This window comes from Phodopus roborovskii, unplaced genomic scaffold (assembly GCF_943737965.1).
Source record: "Phodopus roborovskii unplaced genomic scaffold, PHOROB, whole genome shotgun sequence".
NCBI classification, from domain to species: domain Eukaryota; kingdom Metazoa; phylum Chordata; class Mammalia; order Rodentia; family Cricetidae; genus Phodopus; species Phodopus roborovskii.
This window is the reverse complement of record NW_026126447.1, coordinates 3,940,660-3,963,048: the sequence shown is the minus strand read 5'-3', so window position 1 is coordinate 3,963,048 and position 22,389 is coordinate 3,940,660.

Sequence of the window (22,389 nt, the reverse complement as noted above, 5' to 3'; positions counted from 1 at the left end):
ATGAGTTTGGAAATAAACTGGTTAAGTTATTGAATGTGACTGAAATATTTAGAAAATAATTGTTTTGTAATTTCTATAGTTTTCTTTTTTTGAATTCTATAGATTTTTTTTGAATTGGGAAAAACGAAGGAAATCTTGGTAATCTAATCAAAATAGAATTATTGGAAAGATACCATGAATATACGTAGATCCAGGATGTAGACTCTATATATATATATATATATATGTATACACACACACACACACACAAACACATACATATCCATCCTGTGACAGAGATCTGGCCTAAAGCACACTACCAGCTTTACTCTTTACGCTCAGGAATAGAATTGTGGGAATATTTGGTGTGAAATCCATATTTCCTGCCTTACTGAGTCAGGTTATCAAGTGCAAGCACACATGAAAGAATTGTAGGATTTAGGGTCATATACACACTTCTCCTCATGCAAAATGTGTACCTGACATGTTTAGAACATGTAAAGGAAGATAATTCATCCTGAAATACTGTCCTGTCTGAAACAACTTTTGGTTGCTATATAATAATTAACAAGTATTTCAAGATTAGCAATGAGAACATACACTTATCAACTATGTAGGTCAGAATTCTCACCAAGCTGACTTGGATATTTTACTTAAAATCTCTCAAGTCCAAAATCAGACCCTGTCTTCCTTGAACTGTCATCTGGAATCTCAGGGGATAAATCTTCTTCCCAGTTCATCAGATTGTTTACAAAGTTCTGATCCTAAAACTCAGAAGTCTGAGCTCACCTTTTCCTTGCTGGCTTTGACTCAGGGGTCACTTTGTGATCCTGAAAAATCTGAGCTTCTTACTTTTTAGCTTTACTAATTTTGGCATAACCTTTCAATGCCACATCCATGTTCATTCTCTGTGACTTCCTTTTCTACTAGCAATTGAGAGAGGAGCTGTAAAAAAAAGTATTGTATGTTCAGTGTACATTGTGTGTGTTTCATAAGGACATTTACTCAAGCAAACCTGTGCTTTGACCTTATTTTCTCAACATCATGTTGTTCTATACACCCTCTCTTCTCACAGTTGCAGTTCTTTCCCTAAACAATTATTTATATCATGTCTATGTGCATTTAAAACTATGTCCCACACTAGAGAAATCATGGAACTTAATATAATGACTTCAAATTGTACCCATTTCCTTACATATGAATTAATTCCAGTGTAATTTGTGGTTGAATATAGTTGCATTGTTTGTACATATCACATTTTGTTCATTTGTTGGGATGCAGATGAACATAGAGGCTGATTCTGTTTCTTGACTGTGATCAGTAATACCACAGTAAACGTGTCTGAGCACTTGTCCCTGTCGTATGATGTCTTATTTTCCTTTGGATATATTCCCACAAATAAGTCAGCTGGATCCTACGCTAATTCTGTTTTCATAGTTTTGAGGAAATCTCCCACTACTTTCTAGATTTGACATACCTGTTTACATTCCAACTATCAATATAAATTTAGAATTTTCCCCTACAACGTTAAAATCCTGTGTGTGTGTGTGTGTGTGTGTGTGTGTGTGTGTGTGTGTGTGTGTGTGCGCGCGCACGCGCGTAACCATAACTATTGTGAGTGACAAGAGTGAAATTTCATCTTGGTGTACTCTCAACTTGTATTTCCCTGAAGGCCTAAGATGCTGTTCTCAGGTATCTCTAGTCTATCTGTATACCATCTTCTCAGAAAGTTCTTTACATTTTCCTTGTTTTTGATTTATTAAAAATAAAGAATTTCACTGGCCTTTAATTTTTGGTACATTTTAAATTCTAAGTAAACTTCTGTCTACAACTGGGGAAAATTATCAATTCTTTGTGCTCTCTCTTTGTTGTTGATTATTTACCTTTATGCTACAGAAACAATCTAAGTTCATGTAGTCCATTATAACAAACATTGGGATTCTTTCTTGAGTTGTTGGAGTCCTTCACAAACTCTATACCAATGAGAATTTTTCTAACTTCCTTTATCTGTATATGACTAACCACATTGACCAAACTAACCTGTGAGGCAAGTGTTTATTTGGCTTACTTTCTCGGTCACAGTCCTTCACTGAAGGAGGCCACAGCTGGAACCCAAGCAGGAATTCTAAGTTGAATAAAAATCATAAGGAAATACAGTTTCCTATCTCCTTTATAGATCCATTCTTAGCTAAGTTTCGTAACTCTTCAAAACCATTTTCCCAGGTGATTCTATCATCTTTGAAAGAAATACAAGCCCAAGGATCAATGTGATATGGACAATCCCTTAAGAGATATCATTTTCAAATAACAGGGTTGTGTCAAATTGACAATGTTAACTACATCATGTGTATTTTGAAGTATTGTCCAAATATAGCATTTATGGGTGGGTATGGTTCAAATAACTCCACGTACATAGTCTACTGAGCTCATATTAATGTATTTGTGTGAGTTACTTAATTTTATCTCCTTTTTTAATTAACTTTTTATTTTTATTTTACATATCAATCCCAGTTCCCTCTCCCTCCTTCCTTCCCTCTTTCCATCTCTGGCACCCTCTTATGTCCCCTGATTACCCTCCCCTCCAATCTCCCCCACTACTCATGTAGGGTGATGCTCTCCAGGAGGGGTCTTCTAAATCTGTCAAGTCATTTGGAGTAGGGACTACTCTCCTGTCTCTATGTTAAGGGAGTATCCCTTCATGGGGGATATACCCCCAAAGTCCTTTTGTGCATCAGAAATATATCTTGGTTCCACTGTCTGAGGTCCCTTAGTCTGCTCAGGCTTTCTAGCTGAGACCCATGTTCAGGAGATCTGAGTCAGTCCCATGCTGGATTTCCAGCTATCAGTCGGGGAGGGGGCATTAGTTCCTCCTTGTTCAGGTCAGCTGTCTCTATCTGTTTTTGCAGCCTGGTCCTTCCTCCCGCTCTGCATCTGGAATCCAGTTCAGCTCAGTGTTGAGTAGTGGATGTTTGCTTTTGTTTCCATTAGCTACTAAATGAGGGTTCCATGGTGGTGGATAAGTTAGTTGTCGATCTCATTATCAGGGAAGGGCACATATGGTAGCCTTTCCACAGTTGCTCAAGTTGTTAGTTGGTGTCAGTCTTGTAGGTCTCTGGACATTTTTCTAGGTTCAGTTTTCTCTTCAATCCTATAATGGCTGCCCCTTTTATGGTCTCTCTTTCTCTCTTTAGTCTATTACTCCCCTGACTCAATCTTCCTAGTCCCACATGCTTTCCTTTCCTCCCCTTCTCTTTTTCCTAGTACCACACTGCCCCCCCATTCCCCATGTGCTCTGGAGATCTTGTCCCTTCCCTGTTCTATGAGGAACCTTATATGAATCTCTTAGAATTCTCCTTGTATCCTAATTTCTCTGGCAGTGTGAACTATAGGCTGGTGATCCTTTGCTCTATGTCTAAAATCCATATATAAGTGAGTACATACTATGTTCCTCTTTTTGTGACTAATTTACCGCATTCAAGATGGTTCCATCCACTTCCCTGGGAATTTCATGATTCCATTGTTTTTTTTTTTTTTTTTTTTTTTTTTTTTTGGTTTTTTTTTTTTTGTTTTTGTTTTGTTTGTTTTTTTCTGCAGAGTGCCGCATCTTCTTTACCCATTCTTCATTTTTAGGGGCATCTAGGATGCTTCCAGGTTCTTACCATTACAAATAATGCTGCTATAAACATAGTTGAGCACATGTCTGTGTTGCATAAATGTGGACCATTTAGTTATGTGCCTAAGAGGGGCATTGCCAGGTCCTGTGGTAGACTGATTCCCATTTTGTGAGGAACCTCCATAGTGATCTCCAAAATGGCTGTACAAGTTTGCACTCCCACCAGCAGTAGAGGAGTTTTACCCTTTCTCCACATCCTCTCTAGCAGAAGTTGTCATAGGTGTTTGTAATTTTAGCATTTCTGGCAGGAGTAAGATGGTATCTCAAAGTTGTAATGATTTGCATTTTCTTGATAGCTAAAGATGTTTAGCACTTTCTCAAGTGTCTTTCAGTCTTTTTGATTTCCTCTATTGAGAGTTTTCTATTCAGTTCTGTACCCCATTTTTTAATAGGATTAGTTGGTGTTTTGTTGACTTGTTTCTCGAGACCTTTGTATATTTTGGAGATCAGCCCTCTGTCAGATGTAGGATTTGTGAAGATCTTTCCCCTGTCTGTGGGCTGCGGTTTGGTCTTGTCAACTGTGTCCTTTGCATTACAGAAGCTTCTAAGTTTGAAGGTCCCATTTATTAATTGCCTATCTCAGTGTATGTGCAAAACTCTACCACCTTGTAAGGTCTATATATTTTCAGAAGGCTATTCAGAAATCTACCTAAAATCTCTATCACAAAGAAATATGGTAATGAAGAAACAATGATCCAAAGAATATAGAGGAAATGAGGTAGACTCCCTTAATAACAAACAAGGTTGGGAATTGGTGGTGCATGTGTTTAATCTGAGCACTATGGAGGTAGAGGCAAGTGGATCTCTGTGAATTTGAAGCCAGTCTAGTCTACAGAGTCAATTCTAGGACAGGCTCCAAAATAATATAGAGAAACACTGTATGAAAAAAACTAAAATAAATAAATAAATAGTAACAAAACAAATTCACAAACACTTAAGGCTCTTCATAACAACTGTAGTGCATAAATCTTATTTTTAAAATAGACAATACATACTTAAATGTATAATGCAGTTGATATCATAAAATATAAAATATCATATTTTATATTTTATATAAATTAGTTTGTAAACTACTATATAAATTATATAAAATATTAAACACTAATATTTTTCTTTATGCATGTGCCCATGAGTATGAATTTCAAGGGACTCTGAGGTGATATAATAAAACACTGAAAATGCTGGAATCTCAAGACTCAATTATCTGCTTCAGCACAATATACCTAAACAATCTTGATAAATCTTCTAGATCTCAATTACTTGAGTTACAAAATAAGTGAATTGAATCTGGCTGTAAAATATGTTCATAGTGAATCATAAACAATAAGTAAAACCATTGTATTAAACTTCCAGATGTATCTTTTTAATAATATACCCATATAAAACAAACACATATAAAAGGGTTATGTATTTATTCTACACATTTTCAAAATTATTTGTATAGTATGACAAGGGTATAGGAAAATGTTATGAATGGATATTTCTAAATGGATAGAGCTAATGAAGTTATAAACAATTAAAAATTAAATTAGGTCATGGATCCCAGATGATAGCTGGGAAACCATCATAGGACCAATCCAGAACCCCTGAACATTGGTGTCAGCTAGGAAGCCTGGGTAATCTATGTAGCCTCTGGGAGTGGATCAGTATTTATCTCTAGTATTCAAATGGACTTTGGGATCCCAGTCTACAAAGAGAGATATTCCCTCAGCCTAGACACATGGGGGAGGTTCTAGGCCGTGCTGCAAATTATTTGACAGACTTTTAAGATACCCCATGGATGGCTTCATTCTCCCTGGAGAGCAGAAAGGGGAAGGGACGGTGGGTTGGTGAGGGGTAGGGGTAGGGAAGGGAAAGGGAACTGCGATTGACATGTTAAAGAAGCTTGATTCTAATTTAAATAAAAAAGGAAAAAATAAAATTAGAGCTGTTGATACTTAGGGACAAGAGTTTCACAAATCATCTGATCTGTGCATAAGAAGTTTTCATTTGCCCTTAGTATCTAACTAAAATAATATATCTTTTCTACCAGACATTTTTAATCCTTCCCCCTTCCTCACTAGAAACAGCTATAAAAAATCAATCATTTTAATTTAAGCATTCTAATATAATCTATATTCTTTTTTGAGAAAAGAAGACAAAAGTTTATCTGATATGGTACATTAGGTCTTCAAACGAAGATTTTTAAAGGAAAAACTTAGGATCATATCTTCATTCACGTCCACAGCCATCACTTAGTTCTGCCATGAAGAAGTTGGCTTTATAAGTAAACAGACTATGTTACCTATTTCTTCTCATCTCCTTCCAATTGTAAGATTTTAGCATCGAAGGGTTGTCTTCACTGCATATATATTCTGATCACCTAACTAGGAATGTTTTGTTTGTTTGTTTGTTTGTTTATTTGTTTCCATATTATAGACAAGATCACCAGATTCAGGGGGTATATTTCAGATCTAAAGGCTTAGTAGAATAAATTATGTTAACAACTGACAAGACTAAGCCTTATAGGCATATGAAGTAATTTGTTGAGTAATGATCCTAAGTTGCTTTTAGTTATTGTATTTTTATGATAGTGAAAAAACAAAAAAACAAACAAACAAACAAAAAAAAAACAATTAATGCAGAGCAAGGGTAGGAAGTAACCAAGAGTCCAGTGCTGACAATGAAAGCAAGAAAAGGAAGGGTTGTAAAGTTCAGGCTAAAACCTTGCTTTTGTGGTGTCCTTCATAACTGAAATTTCCAATAAGCAATATAGATCAAATTTATAAAAGAGTGATAGAAAGATTTGAGAGAGCTTAAAACAGGTGAATGAGCCTAGTAGAGTAAAGCACATGAACCTATAAAGTAAATTCTCTGTAAATACTTCCCTAATTAGTACATCAGACTTCCAGTAATTGTCTTGATTAAACAAAATTACCGACTTAATACTTGTATTACAAATTTATTCTACAGGATACAAAGTCTAACAGAATAAAAATTTATTGGCGTGTTGTGTTGTGATTATGGACTTTAAAGTGATTCACATATCATATGTAAAATGCACAAATATGTTTCACCATTGCAGAATGCATGGTATATTTGTCATATATAATGACAGATTTGTATCTAACATGGAATGCTGTCTTTTTTATTGCTCCCTGCAGAGAAATGATTGGAATGTTATTATTGATTTAATATAATAATAAAATGAAATTGCACCCAACACAAAAGCCAGAAGAACACACACATTGAAGAAAGAAGTGTAATTGATTTCTCTGAAGACATAAACTATCTTTGTGAAGTTAAGAATAATAGTTGTTTAATAATTGTGTCTTTAGAAGTCCATTCTAAAAACAGTTTATGATGCAAATGAAAATATTTTACTCAATAAATGGAAAGGTTTTATGTGTTTATGTGAACCCCTGTGTCACAATGTATATCAGATTAGTCTTGAACTCACATATATTGCTCTCCCTCTACCTCCCAAGTACTAAATTAAAAGAGAGAACTACCATGCAAGGCATCTCCAGAAATATTCTTAATGTTGAATTTCTTCCTGGTATTTTAGAAATGCTGTGTTTATGCAAAAAGAACTAAGTCCTAATTCAACTCTGTAGTCTATGTGAGCATTGTTAGCAAAAAAAATGCAACATATTTTAAAATACATACTGAAAGCATTATTAATAAATTTACCTTAAAAATGATGCATGTTTCAAGAGATAGTCATTTAACTTTACATAATTATGACATGATAAATGTGTACATGTAAAGAAATATTATGGTTATATTAAATTTATAATTATATTTTTAAAGGTAGAATTAAAAGAATATGGAATAACAAATAAATGAAGAAAGAAAGTATAAATAAAGACTCAGTAACTTGTGACTAAATTATCATGGGTGGCATCTACACAATGCATTAGCAACCTGTCTGTCTCTTGTCAGTTATCATGCCTTCTGTGACCAAATCTAGTGGTCTTTATGGACTTTATTATTTGCTTATTTGTCATGACACTCTAGACTATATTATCAGCTCTGTGGAAGTTGCCCATGTGAGACCCCTTCCCTGTGCTCTGCTGACATTTGGGACCCCTTAGTGGATATAGAATCAGCCTTTGTCAGTAAAGTAACATATTTTGTTCATGTCCCTCTCCAAATATTTCTTTCAGCAGAAAGATTGCTTTCTGTATGTTCTGTGTAGCTCAGTTTATGCTTCCACTAACAGCCTTGAAAATTGCAAGGTATGAATCTTTTTTTCTGCTGATATTCATATTTGCCGGCCCTGCATATATGATAGACCAAGTTACATCTGCAGTGTTAAAAGATGATACAAGCAGTGATCATGACCTGAGTACTTCTTCATTGTCTTTTAGACATAAAATCTGATTCAATAGTTTACTCTTGCATTTGAGTATTATTCATTGGTGAGTTATCTTGCTGAATTCATTGAGAGCCACTATTGAATCACTGTTTTCTTTCTCATTTCTGAAACAGCTCTAGTAAACTCAGCAAAACACAGTCATGCTTACACATGCACATACATATACACATACACACACACATGCATATAAGTATATATGTGTCTATATATATATTATTTAAATATGTATATTTAAATAAGATACACTGTCTGTTTTACCTCTTTCTATGTTCAGAAATTTTAATCATTCATCTCCTCAATAAAGCCAGTAGAGCATATAACAAAATTCAATATTAATTAATCTTACTTGTACTAGTAAATTACTGAAAACATAATGAAGATATTTTCTAAGACTTAGTAAGTGAATAACATGAAAAAAAAGCAAATAATAATAATCTCTATATTTTAGTTCACACATAATCTTGGGTTAGGAGTTTGAGAACACTATATGTTAATAATCATAGACAGAAACTTTTTATTTATGTGAGTGTCAAAAATGAAACAAAAATTACAAGTTGATGATTTCAAGGAACATTATCTCATCATTCATATATTGAAAGACAATTCCAGACTGAATTTTAGAGACTGGGGATATAACTTAAAATTTAGGAGCATGTGTTCCTTTTGCAAATGTCTGCATCTCAATTTTCAGTGTGCACATGTTAGCTCATGACTATCTGTAATTCTCATTTCAAGTAATCCAATGCTTTCACTGGCTTCCATGGATGAAAAATATATGTGTGGCACACAGATATTCATACAGTTATATAAATGTAAATTAAAAATACATCTTTTTAAGTATCTAATCTTATTTACAAATTCATGGTTTATTAATATTATGAATATTGCAGAGCCATATGAAGTGACATAATTTATTTTTTTCTCTGTAATAATAATTATTTTATTTATTTATTTATTTATTTTTTCTTTCCATCTGTGTGGATTTGCCTCTTTCTGGCATTTGTTTTTTTCATAATTTAAAAGACTAAATGTAAGTATAAATAATATAGACTTTGTAGATGATATAGTACTTAGATCCAAAAGCAAAAGGACTAAAAGTAAATTATACATTAGATAAATAATTTTGTCAGAAGAATAAATCAGTGTGATCCATAGAGTATATCTGTTCACAAGACAAGAAAATAGATAATTAATTAATTAACTGAGAGCAGCTATAAACATATTCTTGTACAAATGTTTAGAACGTCACTGAATACTTACATTAACCCTGGGTATCCTATTTGTAATGGAAATTTATCTAACTAAATTATATCTCTTGTAAAATGACCACCACTGAGAAAGAGAATGACTTGTCTATGAAGACTAAAAAGGTTTATCATGAGGTATTTAGGCATAGATGGAATATTTTTGTCATACCCTTACAATGACTGAGGAGACATTGTGGCATGCAATACAATACTACTTTATTCCATATTAATAATATGTAAATTAATATTTGAACTGAGAGGATTCTTCAAAATGGGATCTTAATTTAAACTAGTAAACTATTATGAATATGTGGTTCATGCCATCTCATAGCACTGCAACTTTCTATTTGTTGGTTATAACTCAAGGAACATTAAGATACATCGTGGAGTTTCAATGTGAAACATACTTAAACTATGTGGTTGAACCGCAAAAAAAGTCACAAAATATGGGGCATCCATGTCCTTCCAGCTCAATTAAGACATCTGTTAGCAATCTTAACATTTTCCATGATTCCACAAAAAATTTGTGAAGACAGAATTGCGATATTCCATTTCTAGTGAGTCAGAGTTGGCATGAGTAGTAACAGCATTATTCTGATCATTGTAAATGTAAATGGCACAAAACAGAATCCAGAGGTTCAGTGAACAATAAGATAAGGTGTGGAATTTCAAAAACTTTAAATCTCCAGATTCCCAAACATCAACCAAGGTCCACTGGAAAAGTATCTTAGTCCAGCTATCTATTTATGAAGTCTAAGACCAAGTGATTCAAGCTGGCCAAGTTAATAAAGATTTGAAACTAATTCTTATCAAAAAAATGATCCCATCATAAATATTTAAATCTGTGATTTTATTACATTAGATAATTAAAAATAGACATGTACATGTGACCTTGAAAAAATGGTCTCATTTTTACTTTTGTTTATGTATGCATGCTTATGCATGCAACAGTCATGAAATATTCTGTGTACCTCATCTCATGGTGCAGATTTATGTGTGTATCAGACTCCAGACTTGTATGGACTGGAAGAATCATGCTACCTGTTAGAGTATAAAAGAGAAAACATTAGTAAAACTGATAATATGCCTTGTGGTGGTAACTCAACCGAAGTAAGCACATCTGTCATGAAGGAGCAGACTGCCAGTTCTTCACCAGGGGAGAGGCATTTGAATGATAATGTACCACACATAAAGACACTTCAATAATGCTCTCTACCTCTTTAAATTCTCATAGTTAGAAACATGTGCACAGATGGAACAAATGCAAAGTCACAAAATATAACTTCCCTAAAAACTGGTTGCAAGCACAGAATTCAGAACTAAGGGTAAAGGGTGAACCACAATATCATCCCTACATTCTTGGTCTTCCCATTACCATAGGGAACACACCAAGCTCTATATATGGAAGTGTGTTGGTTTGAATAAATATGTCCCACCAATGACCATAGGGAATGGCACTAAAAAGAGGTGTAGCCTTACAGGAATATGCTTGGTTTCATTGGAGGAAGTAAATCACTGGGTGTGGGCTTTGAGTTTTCTCAAGCTGAAGACATATCTAATTGCTCCCTGTCACTTCTTGTTGCTTGTTGATCTAGTTGTAGGACATTTACCTATCTCTCCAGTACTATGTCTACTTGAGGGACACCTTGCTTCCTGACATGATAATAGATTAAATCTCCAAACCATAAGCCAACTACAATAAAATCTGTTCCTTCATAAGAGTTTCCATGGTCATGGTATCTCTATACAACAATGGAAACTCTAAAACAACAAGTAACAGGTGAAACTGCAGCAGACACAGAGGTAAATTCATTGTCAGAGGAGCTCCATTAAGAAGTTTAACCTTTACCTGAAAATTGTGAAAAGTGGCAAGTGTAGAAAGTTTTCAAAATAAATAGTGTAGTTTCCATCTTACACAAAACACTTGAGGGGTTAAAGATGTAACTTAGTGGAGGAAGTGCCATTATCACATGGGCAAAGTCCTGGGTTTAGTCCTTTGGACTTTGTGGACTGGATGTTCTGGAACACACTTGTAATTCCAACCCTGTAGAAGGAATGAGATTTATAAATTCATTTTAGACTAGGCAATATTATGAGAAACATCTGTATTCAAACAGACCGATAAACAAAACAACAAAACAAGAGAAAATGCACTGAGCTATGTTTTAGGAAAAGAAGATCAGCCATGATGCATGAAATAAAATGACTGAGAAATAGGTTTATTTGTTTCCTTGACTACATGGCCTAGGTTTATGTGTCTTTTATGCACACAATAGACATGTTCCCATGGAATGATGGTGTATTATGCCCATTTTTCTGGTTTAACAGATATCTCACCATTTATATCCAATCTGAATTCAGTGACTTTAACTGGTGATTTGAAATTGCTGTGTCTAGAATATTTACAAAGATATTTACCAGTGCTACAGAGTCAGCTTCAAAGGGATCCTTGATAAACTTTTATCAGCATACTCATTAATGTCAAAAATATATTTTTGTGCTTTTCATAGTATAAAATATAACACTTCCAAAAGCATAACTTCAAGGACTAATTCATGGGGTAAGTTTATTTCATTAATCAAAATTAATTTCATTATTCAAAATAATTATTGTTTATAAATATATTTTATACAATAATTTATATTGGCCTTTTATTTGCATTTCTTCTGTTGTAAAATAAGTACAATTATATTTCAGATATAAGAAGAAAAGTTTAGCAGAATAATTGAAATTTTGAGAAAAGCAAATGAGACATTCTTGCAAGAAATTACATAAAATATCTGGTACATAGTAAGTACCAATAAAATTTGCCTATTATTGTACATATTATTTAAAAATATTTTAATGTAAAAACATTTCTTACTCAGGCCTAAAAGTTTTAACTCTATTTCCTGGATTAGAGACATTTAGCTTAAAAAAAAATAAAAAACAATAAACAAAAACAAAAAAAAAATATCTGAAATCAAATGACTGAATCCGGGGTCAGAAATGACAGGATATAAACTTACAAATAGAAATGATTGTTATTCTTGTCCTAAGGTATTTCCACAACAATGTATGCTAAAGCTTATGTATACTAATACATTTGGTAGTACATACAGTATGTATACCCAATAATGTTTCTGAGATGGAGAAGCAGAAACAAAACAATTACCTTGCTTTAGTGAGAAGTTGTTAAAGTAAATCATTACATATATGATAAGATTATGTGACTGTGAGCACTGACAATTAGAAAATACATGTCTTAAATAAGGACTATAAAAGGTGTTGTTGCCTTAGGTAGGATGCTTCTCAGAAGAAGTTCAAAAGCTCCTCAGAGATGTTTCCATCTGAATTAAGAAACTGTGTCAAGGAAGAAATAGCATATTGGAAGAAACACTGTGAAAGGAGAAGACAAATAATGCAAATATCCTGAGCTATCAGATGACTTGGGATCTTAAAACATGAACAGAGATCACAACAAATGCAGGAGAGTGAACATGGGGAAATGCATGGCTGAAAAGAAAACAGAATGAGCATGTCAGAAGCTAGATTATAGAAGCATAATCAGGTCAAGTTCTGAAATCCATTATTGATATGTGTAGAAAGCGTTAAAGTTGACTGATTGGAGTGGTGGTGGCTGTCTCATCTAACTTTGTGAAACTGTTCATGGCAAGCTAATAGAATCTTTCCACCACAATTCAGTGACCCATTAATCTATATGAATTACTTTGATCTCTCAGTTTTATTTTTTAATGGTGTGTGTGTGTGTGTGTGTGTGTGTGTGTGTGTGTGTGTGTGTGTGTGTGTAAACTCCCAAGCCTTTAAGCTATAGTGTCTTTTTTGGAGGTCAGAGTACAATTGTCAGGATTTGGTTATCTCTTATCACATAGGTTCTCGGGAATGAACGCAGGTCATCATGATTGTGACAGCACCTTTTCATCTCACTGGTTGGAGTAAATAGTTTTAGCTAATGAGTTCACTATTATTTAAAATATTACTACTATGTTCCAGTCATTGTGTTAGACTATGGAGGAAATCAGTGATCTAGACAATGAAAACTGATATTTTGACTCATTGGCAATTCAGTAGTAAATGCAAATATTATCATAAAAATACGATCCAGAGTAAAAAGAACTTGCATGATTCTGTTGACATTCAAGCTCATAAGGTACCCTGGAATTGGCCAGTTTAAAATGCTGTGGTGCACAGGGTGACAGAGCCTGTGAATGAATAGTGCATGCAGCTATTTTTTCCCCCAAGTTTAGAGGAAATAGCAATAAAGAGAGGAAAATAATATTTTGTTGTTGTTTTTAAATAAACTGAATATTTTGAATAATATCCCCATAAATGTGGTTGGGGAGCCACCTCTGAGAAGTCTAAAATCATTGCTGATGCATTTCTATTAATTTTCCTTGTATTGGGAACTTGGCTCCTGAAGCACAATGCATTATGTATAACTGCAGTACACTTTGCACAGAGAAAGGATTGAGTTTCAATGTTTCCCTAGTGCTTAACTTCAAAATACCAGCAGGTCTGACATCAGGATTGGGCCTTTGCCCATGCTCTTGATATTGAAATTATCCTAAGTGGCACATATAATCAAGAATTTTTATTTGCAATGTAATTATAAATGCATGCACACTTACAAAGAGAAAGAGGCAAAGACAGACAGATGGAAACAAGATTTTACTTGGCACCCTTGTGCAAAATATTATATCCTCAATCCTACATTAGATTAATGATTGAACTGTAGATAGTGTCTAACCTAACAGCACTATTTGTCAAACTCTGTGAAAACTCTGAGTGCATAAAAGCTAAGCTTTCATCTGGGGAGATGATTTTGTCATTAACTTGTTTACAAAGTAAGCAGATGCATCTGAGTTTGGATCCAATCCTCATAAGAAAGCAGGTACAATGACATACCTGTAATCTCATGGCTGGAAGAGTGGAGCCAACCAGAACCCTGGAGATTACAGACCAGACAGTCTTAATTAGTAGATGGGATCTGCATTCAATGACACCTTTTCTAAAATTAGTTTTTATTTAATTTTAAAACAATCTTATTGTACATCCCAGTTCCCTCTTTCTCCTCTTCTCCTATGCTTCCCACTTTTTCTTCACATAAGAAAATTTGAAAACAATCTTATTTTACATAGAATCCCAGTTCCCTCTCTCTCCTCTTCTCATATGCTTCCCACTTTTTCTTCACATCTGTTCTAGTGTCCTTATTATCGCTGTGATAAAATTTGTAATTAAGGTATACTTGGGGCAAAAAAAGGTTTTATTTCAATTTCTACTTATAGATAAGATGCTGTCACTGAGGGAAGTCAGGATAGGAACTCTAGGCATGAATTTGAAGTGAAAGCTATGGAGGAATGTTTTATTGCTTGGAATCTGGAATACTCTCTGCTGTCTTTCTTTACATCTCGGTCCTACCTGCTTAGTGATGGTATGGTCCACAATGGTTGAGATCTCCCACATCAATCATCAATCACTAACATGGCCAAGGTCCAATTTGATATAGGCAATTCTTCAATTGATTCCTTTCCCCCATGTGACTCTATGGGTTTTAAAATTTCAAAAACAACTTAATTAACAAACACACACATATACTCATTAAAAATAAATTATATATATATATATATATATATATATATATATATATATATATAATGACATATACTGGAGATGCCTCCTAGTGATACTTCCATATCTGAGTAATTATTGACAGATGATTGATAATGAGGAAAGAAGTCTCAATTTTCATAAATGTACATAGACATTGTTTAAGGTGCTTTTAACCCAGTGTGTAATTTTAGCCCATGAATATTGGAAGCTCTAAACAAAATCAATGGGAGAAAGAAAAAGGGAGAGACAGAGAGCATTAAATTGAGAAGAGGGATATGTATTGCATTGGGTTAGAAAGATGGAAGGAGAAGAGATGATATAATAATAATGAATTTTATGCATGAATTAATTTTTCAAAAAGAAAAAAGGAATATTTTTTAAAGTCACATAAAATCCTGTCACTCCCCAAAGCCTTAGACTGAATCACCAAACAAGATCTCTCCTCAGTTCATCCATGAATTGCCAACATATAACCCCAACTGACACTACTGTCCTTGTCACTACATCTGGGCCCGTACCTCTGGAAGTAGCTTCCTCTTCTCCAGAGCCAAAACAACACCCCAAACTCCAGGGACAAGAACAATTTCCTAAAATCCATACATAAATCTCCTACCCAATTAGGACCCAGGACATCATCTGAACCACCAAAAACCCTCAGACAAATCAATGACCAGACATATACAAAGTCAGAACATCATCACCGAACTTGGGCAGTAACCCCCTGCAGAACCAGAGGACAACTAGGCCATCACAAATTAAGCCCACAACAAGATCAGAGACCCTCTATTCAACAACAGGCAATAGAGACCTGAAGACCAGAGAGGAAGCAAGCAAAGGCAGAAAACACCCATCTATCAAAGACTAATGCAGAAATTGGCATGATGGGATATGTAATTCTTTAAATATGTTTCTCTTATTGGTTAATGAATAAAGCACCATTGGCAAATAGGAAAGCAAGATAGGTGGGGCTAGGAGACAAGGAGAATTATGGGAGATATAGTAATTAAGATTCAAGATGTAGGAACATGAAAGAAGAGGTTTGGGCCCTCTCTCCAATAAGATAAGACCACGTGGACACACTTAGGTTGATAGAAATGGGTTGATATTTAAGACAGAGCTAGCCAATAAGAAACATTAGTAACAGGCCAACAGCTTTATGTCTCATACAGCATCTCTCTGTGTTATTTGGGATTAATGAGGCTCTGGGACCAGGTTGGAGGGCAAACTGCTCATAACAAAATGGCCCCTACAATGTGAGTACTAAGAACTTCCATTTAAAACTTGACGAAAGTTTTAAAAGGGATTTTAGAATTAAAAGAACAGAGACATGCAAGTTTTCTTGGTAGCAGCATTTTGCTTGGATAGGTTCTGTTTTCCTAGATATAAGTAGAGACTCCTGCTGCTCCTTTAAGGGAAGTTTCTGACTCAGCATAAGAGGCAAACACTGTTTACAACTGAACGGTGTTTACTAGAGCTGGCAATGGCAATGACCACATCTCTATGCCAGCAGCATGCTGCTGGAGGGCAGCTTAGACCAAGGCATAGAGCACAGCTCTCAGAGCTGGCAGTAAACACACCACTAACATCTTGAATAGACTGCAGCTAAAACAGCTGTGGCTTTCATTTTAACAATGTTTAGCAGATAAAAGACTCATGCCAGAAAAAAGAAGAAGATTTATAGTGAAGAGAGATTCAGATTAAGAAAAACTTCTAAAGGTTTACGGAGTGTTTTAAAATATGCATAAGCTTGAGAGAGAAAAACAAACAGGATAAAGTAGTTAAAAACAAATAGAAAGAGAGTAGCAGGGTGTGGTGGCATGCCTTTAATTCCAGCACTGGTGAGGCAGAGAGAAGTAGATCTCTGTGATTTCAAAGTGAACCTGGTATACAGAGTTAATTACATGACAAGCAAAAGTTACACAGAGAAACCCTGTCTCAAAAAAATAAAAAATAGATGTAGAAAAAATAGAGTAGTTAAAGAAAAAAGATACATGAAGATGGAAAGCACACACAGAGTCTCCATATTATATGCTATTTTGTTGTCTTTGTATTGTTTGACTGCTGAGGAAATTGCAACAACTGTTAAAAGAAATACTGTTGGATTAATCCAATATATATATTTTAAAAATGCTTTGACTTCAATTTTTACGTGTAAGGGCAAGTTACTGGGGAAAAGGATTTCTACTTTTGTTGCACAGAAAATGATAAGCTATGGATTCCTTCCAGACTAACATGTTATGGTCTTCTCAATGAAGATGACATACAGAAGTGACTGAACAGATGTCTTACAGATCCTAAGATACTATGGATGCCAGCCCAGCAAAAATTTGAATTGCTATAAAAGGAAAACACAACATGTTTCATGATAAATTCTAATTTAAACAATACCTATTTACAAATCCAGCTCTACAGAAGGTACTAGAAGGAATAATTAAACTCAAGAAAGTAAAAGAAAAAATCCAAAAGATGATGTTTTAGTTCAGTGCCTCAAATGCATGGGCACACACATTTTTAAAGAAACATTACTTAATCTTAAACACATCAAACCATACACATTAAGAGTCAGGGCAGGAGGGCCAGGCCTAGTCCTTATTCCATATGACAGATTTTGATGATTCATCCTGGAAGGTGTCACCCTCCCTTGGAGTGTGTGTGGGGGAATAGGAGGGTAGTGGGGGGAGGCATGGGAGGGAAGAAGAGTGGGACAGAGGGAGGGAAGGAGGGAAAAAAGAACTGGGATTGATATATAAAATTAAAAAAAAAGAATAACAAAAAAGGGAGCATATAGAAATGATAACAAAAAAGGTAGATCATTCCCTATCCCTTCCATAGTATTGTCTTACTATATGCCCTCAAATTACTGTTAGACAAAATGCTTATGGTTTTATATCAGTACCTTCACTTTAGTGTTGTGAGTACTTGAGCAGTTCCATCTCATGTAAAACAGAAAATAACAGTGCTTATCAAATACAGTCATCCTAGGACTGAACAGGTATATATAAACTACTCTGGGCCTAGGTATTTTCAAAAGTATCAAGTGACTATTAAATGGCTAACCTTTAATATTTATATGTGTACATATTTATTTACCAACAGACCAAAGAGTTATTTTAAGACTGACATGAATTTGGATATCTGTATGTCACCCCATTCTCTTGAGTGGTGTTCATCTGTCTCTTTTATAGTCTCTTCTAATGTTTAAGAATCTTCAAGTTAAGTAGAATTTTTCCCTTAACAGAGTTGAGAAAAATCATATAATCATAGAAAAAACAGATAACTGAAATGGTACTGAGGGATCCAAAGATATTAGGTTCCTCAATTTTCAGATAAAATTGATACTCAAAATATATATGTAATATTTCAAGAGTATTATCACAATTAATATCAGACAAAATTGAAAGTCTGATATCTTCTATCTCTCTCTCATGACCATCCCAGTCCCCCTCCCTCCCTCCATTCCTCCTTCATCCTTCCCTCCCTTTTACCTTCTCTGCCCTCTCACAGGCACTCTAACCACCCTCCCCTCCCATCCCCCCACCCCAATCGCATATGTAGGGGAATGCCATCCAGTTGGGGTCATGTAGATCTGACAGGTCATGTGAAGTAGGGACTAGGGCTTCTCTCCTGTCTCTAGATTAAGGCAGTTATCCCTCCATGGGGGATGTGTTCCCAAAGTCCTTTTGTGTTCAGAAAACAAAGAGACAGAAAAAGAAATCAGAGAAACATCACCCTTTACATTAGCCACAAGCAACATAAAGTATTTTGGGGTAATGCTTACCAAACAAGTAAAAGTCCTAAATAATAAGAACTTTGTGGCTCTAAAGAAAGAAATTAAAGAAGATACCAGAAAACGGAAAGATCTCCCATGCTCTTGGATAGGTAGGATAAACATAGTAAAAATGGCAATCTTGCCAAAAGCAATCTACAGATTCAATGCAATCCCCATTAAAATCCCACCACAATTCTTCATTGACCTTGAAAGGATAATAATCAACTTTATATGGAAAAACAAAAGACCCAGGATAGCCAAAACAACCCTATACAATAAAAAGAACTTCAGGAGGCATCACCATTCCTGACTTTAAACTCTACTACAGAGCTATAGTTCTGAAAACAGCCTGGTATTGGCATAAAAATAGACAGGTAGACCAATGGAATCGAATTGAAAATCCTGATATTAACCCACACACCTATGAACACCTGATTTTCGACAAAACAGCTAAAATTATACAATGGGCGAAGACAGCATCTTCAACAAATGGTGCTGGCACAATTGGATGAGGGTGTGTAGAAGACTGCAGATAGACCCATGTCTGTCGCCATGCACAAAACTCAAGTCCAAATTGATTTAGAATGTTTAATATGGAGGAATTGTAAGTATAAATTATTTCCCTGACCTTTTGAAATATAAAGGATGTCTAGCCTATTACCACTTCACAAACAAACAAACAAACAAACAAAAAAGCCTTCCTGAAGTACCTGGGAACACATGATCATTAAAATATATAACATTCCCATTAAAATATATAACATGAGTCAAGGATCATTAAGGAAAAATTAGCAAATGCACATAGCCTCACTTTACCCACTTCCCCATCAATTTTCTGTAGCAATTTTCCACACCATTTTTATAAAGCTAAAGAAAGACCCAGATTTTATTTATTTCTTCAGTAGAGTTGAGCTTAATTTTCTGAAGATCTCTTTCTTCTGTCACAGTAGCCTGATCAAGAACAACAAAAATATGTATTGCCATTTTTAACAAAGGTCCAGGCAATTTTATTTTGATACCACATAGTTCAGGACAAAAGGTTGCTCTTGTATAGTTTCCCCTGTCTTTTGGGAAAGTACATGCAAGTTAACTGGAAGCAGACCAAATATTGCCAATTCATTTGCATTTAAATTGTCCAAATGGCATTTGGTTGGAGCTATTTGATGTCCAAAGAGGCTTTGGAGGCTTTTAAACTTCAAAACAGAAGGTCAGAATTGATTAGCAGGAAAGAGCCTCAGTACTAAGTGGCAGAGTTGGTTCCAAGCTTCTGAGCTCAGGGGCAGCATCAGACTGAAGCCCTAGAGAGAAATGAGTCACATGGGCTCACTCCAGGAAGAAAAGCCTTAAAGCCCTGGGGAAGGAGAATGGGTGGAGGACACTGTCTTGAACTATTTATTAGTTTCTATGATGCCTTGGTGCAGCTGCCCCTCCTTTTCCATTATTTCCTAGGAAACAGCAGGAAGGAATTAGTGTGCAGCTAATACTCCAGTTTTCTCTTACACAATATTTACATATGGTGAACAATCATTTTTAAATGCACTGACTGCCTATATCCATGTGTTTTGTGTCTTAAACATAGATTTATATAATACAAATAGAATTGAAAAGAATCATGCAAGTGTGGTGACCTCTTGCTGACGTACCCTGAATTTAGGATTATATTTCACTATGTCTATATAGCTCTTTGCACTTGCCTTAATATGCAGGACTCCCTTTGCAGCAGGAATCCCCACTACCTTATTTGGGCAGTATCTCTAGGCTCAACCTTATTTGGAGTCTGCACCTGAGCTTAGATACCTAAAATATCTGAAGTGATCTCTGACATAGTTCCCTGCAAATTCTCTCCTGCTGCTGCCCATATGATAACAAGGTATTGTCCTTTAGGTGTATGATAGCTCCATGCTGCCAAATGCAAATTAGGTGGTGCCCCAACTGCTGTCCTCATCCTATGTATTTCCCTCACACTGAAGAAAAGTTGAGCTGTCTCACTGAAGGGAACACCTGGAAAGCTTTTTCTGTCATGCCAAAATCCCTGCATGATGCCCCTCTGTTCCATTTGTATTCTTAGACTGGTGGCCAGTGAAACACAAGAAAAAGGGAGACCCCAACCTCACAATTCTACTACTTGAGAGGGGAAAGGAGAAGGATTGCAAGTTAAATGTCAGTGTAGATTATGAAGCAAGTTGAAAGAAGGCAAGACAGAGCTATGAACAAGTTTACAGAAAAGCATTCTTGTGTATTGTAGGTAAAATTCCACAATTAAAAAATGCTATATGAAGGAGAGTGAGAAATCTGAAAAGAAAAACAGAGGAAACAGGAAATGGATAAAATATGCTTCATTTTTGGTAGGTAATACATTACAGGGAAATAGCATGACAAAGGCTTGGGGATAACAGACTATCAGAACTTATAAGGATACTGTTCTTGGAGGGCATCAACATTAGTAACCACGGCAATAGGTAAGAAATAATGGTTAAAGTAGAATTTGTGAGAAATAAGCATTATGGGATTCTCTTTGTACCAGATTCAAGATTGGACAGACTCATACTTTGCTCTTTCAAACACATTATCCAAATGACCATCATAGAAAAAGGAAGTGAAGCCCAAACACTGAGTTAAGTTAAACTTCATCTTCACATCATCACAATCCTCTAAATTTCTACAATGCTGAGTGTATTTACCTGTTACCTATCCCATCTGTGTGTTTTGTTTATTTGATCTTGCTTTATAGGCCAACAGTGATAAAATGGATCATGGGAGTAGTAATCTTGTTCAGTTTCTTTGTTTTACTTCTAAACATAGTTTAGTTTATCGACAGAAAGCAAAGAAATTTAACAATGTCACACAACTATCTAGTGTCAGATATGGAATAGAATTAGGGTTAAGACCATTAAGGAAAGGTAATTAAGAACTGCACTGAAACTGAATACACTACATTTTAGTAATGTGCTTTAACTTTCTTAATTAAATCATGAGTCAAATATTGCAAATGCACACTATTGAATTTTATTTTCCAAGATACATGAAAGAGGTGCAAATAAATTGAATTTAGACATCATTATTTACATTAACTCATTTAAAAACCATAATGGGAGAAGAAATCTAAGAAGCAAATGTACTAATATAAAATAAATAATATCTCCTGAATATCTTCACTCCAGTGACTAGGAAGGATAATCAATATCTTAGAAATACAGCTATAGTCGAAATATCATGAACAAAATAAGATAGAATAGGAAAGAGTTTGGGAATAGGGAAGAGCACAGGGGAAACAGAAAGGTGGATAAGGACTCTTACAGTTGTTGTAGTTCATTGAAAATGATTCATTCCCTTGCATAATCACCTAGGCTGTCTGTAATCAGATCTAACACAAACTAGCAATTATATGACAATACTCCTGAGTGAATGGTGTCACTGGAAATGAATGTACTACCTGGATTATCTCTCTTGTACAAATAATTCACAGAACACAATGTAAAGTTGAAGCTGGAAAGAAATTACCATAACGGCTCATATAAAGACACAGACAATCCATTTCATGTTTCTCTAGAGAAACAGAGGGAGGGAGAGAGAGAGAGAGAGAGAGAGAGAGAGAGAGAGAGAGAGAGAGAGAGAGAGAGAGAGAGAGAGAGAGAGACCAAGACAGAGAGAGACCAAGACAGAGAGAAACATAGGCAGAGAGATACACACATACCACATCTCTCACATCTCTGTGCCCAGGGATGTTATTTAGAGCATATGTAAGCAAAAG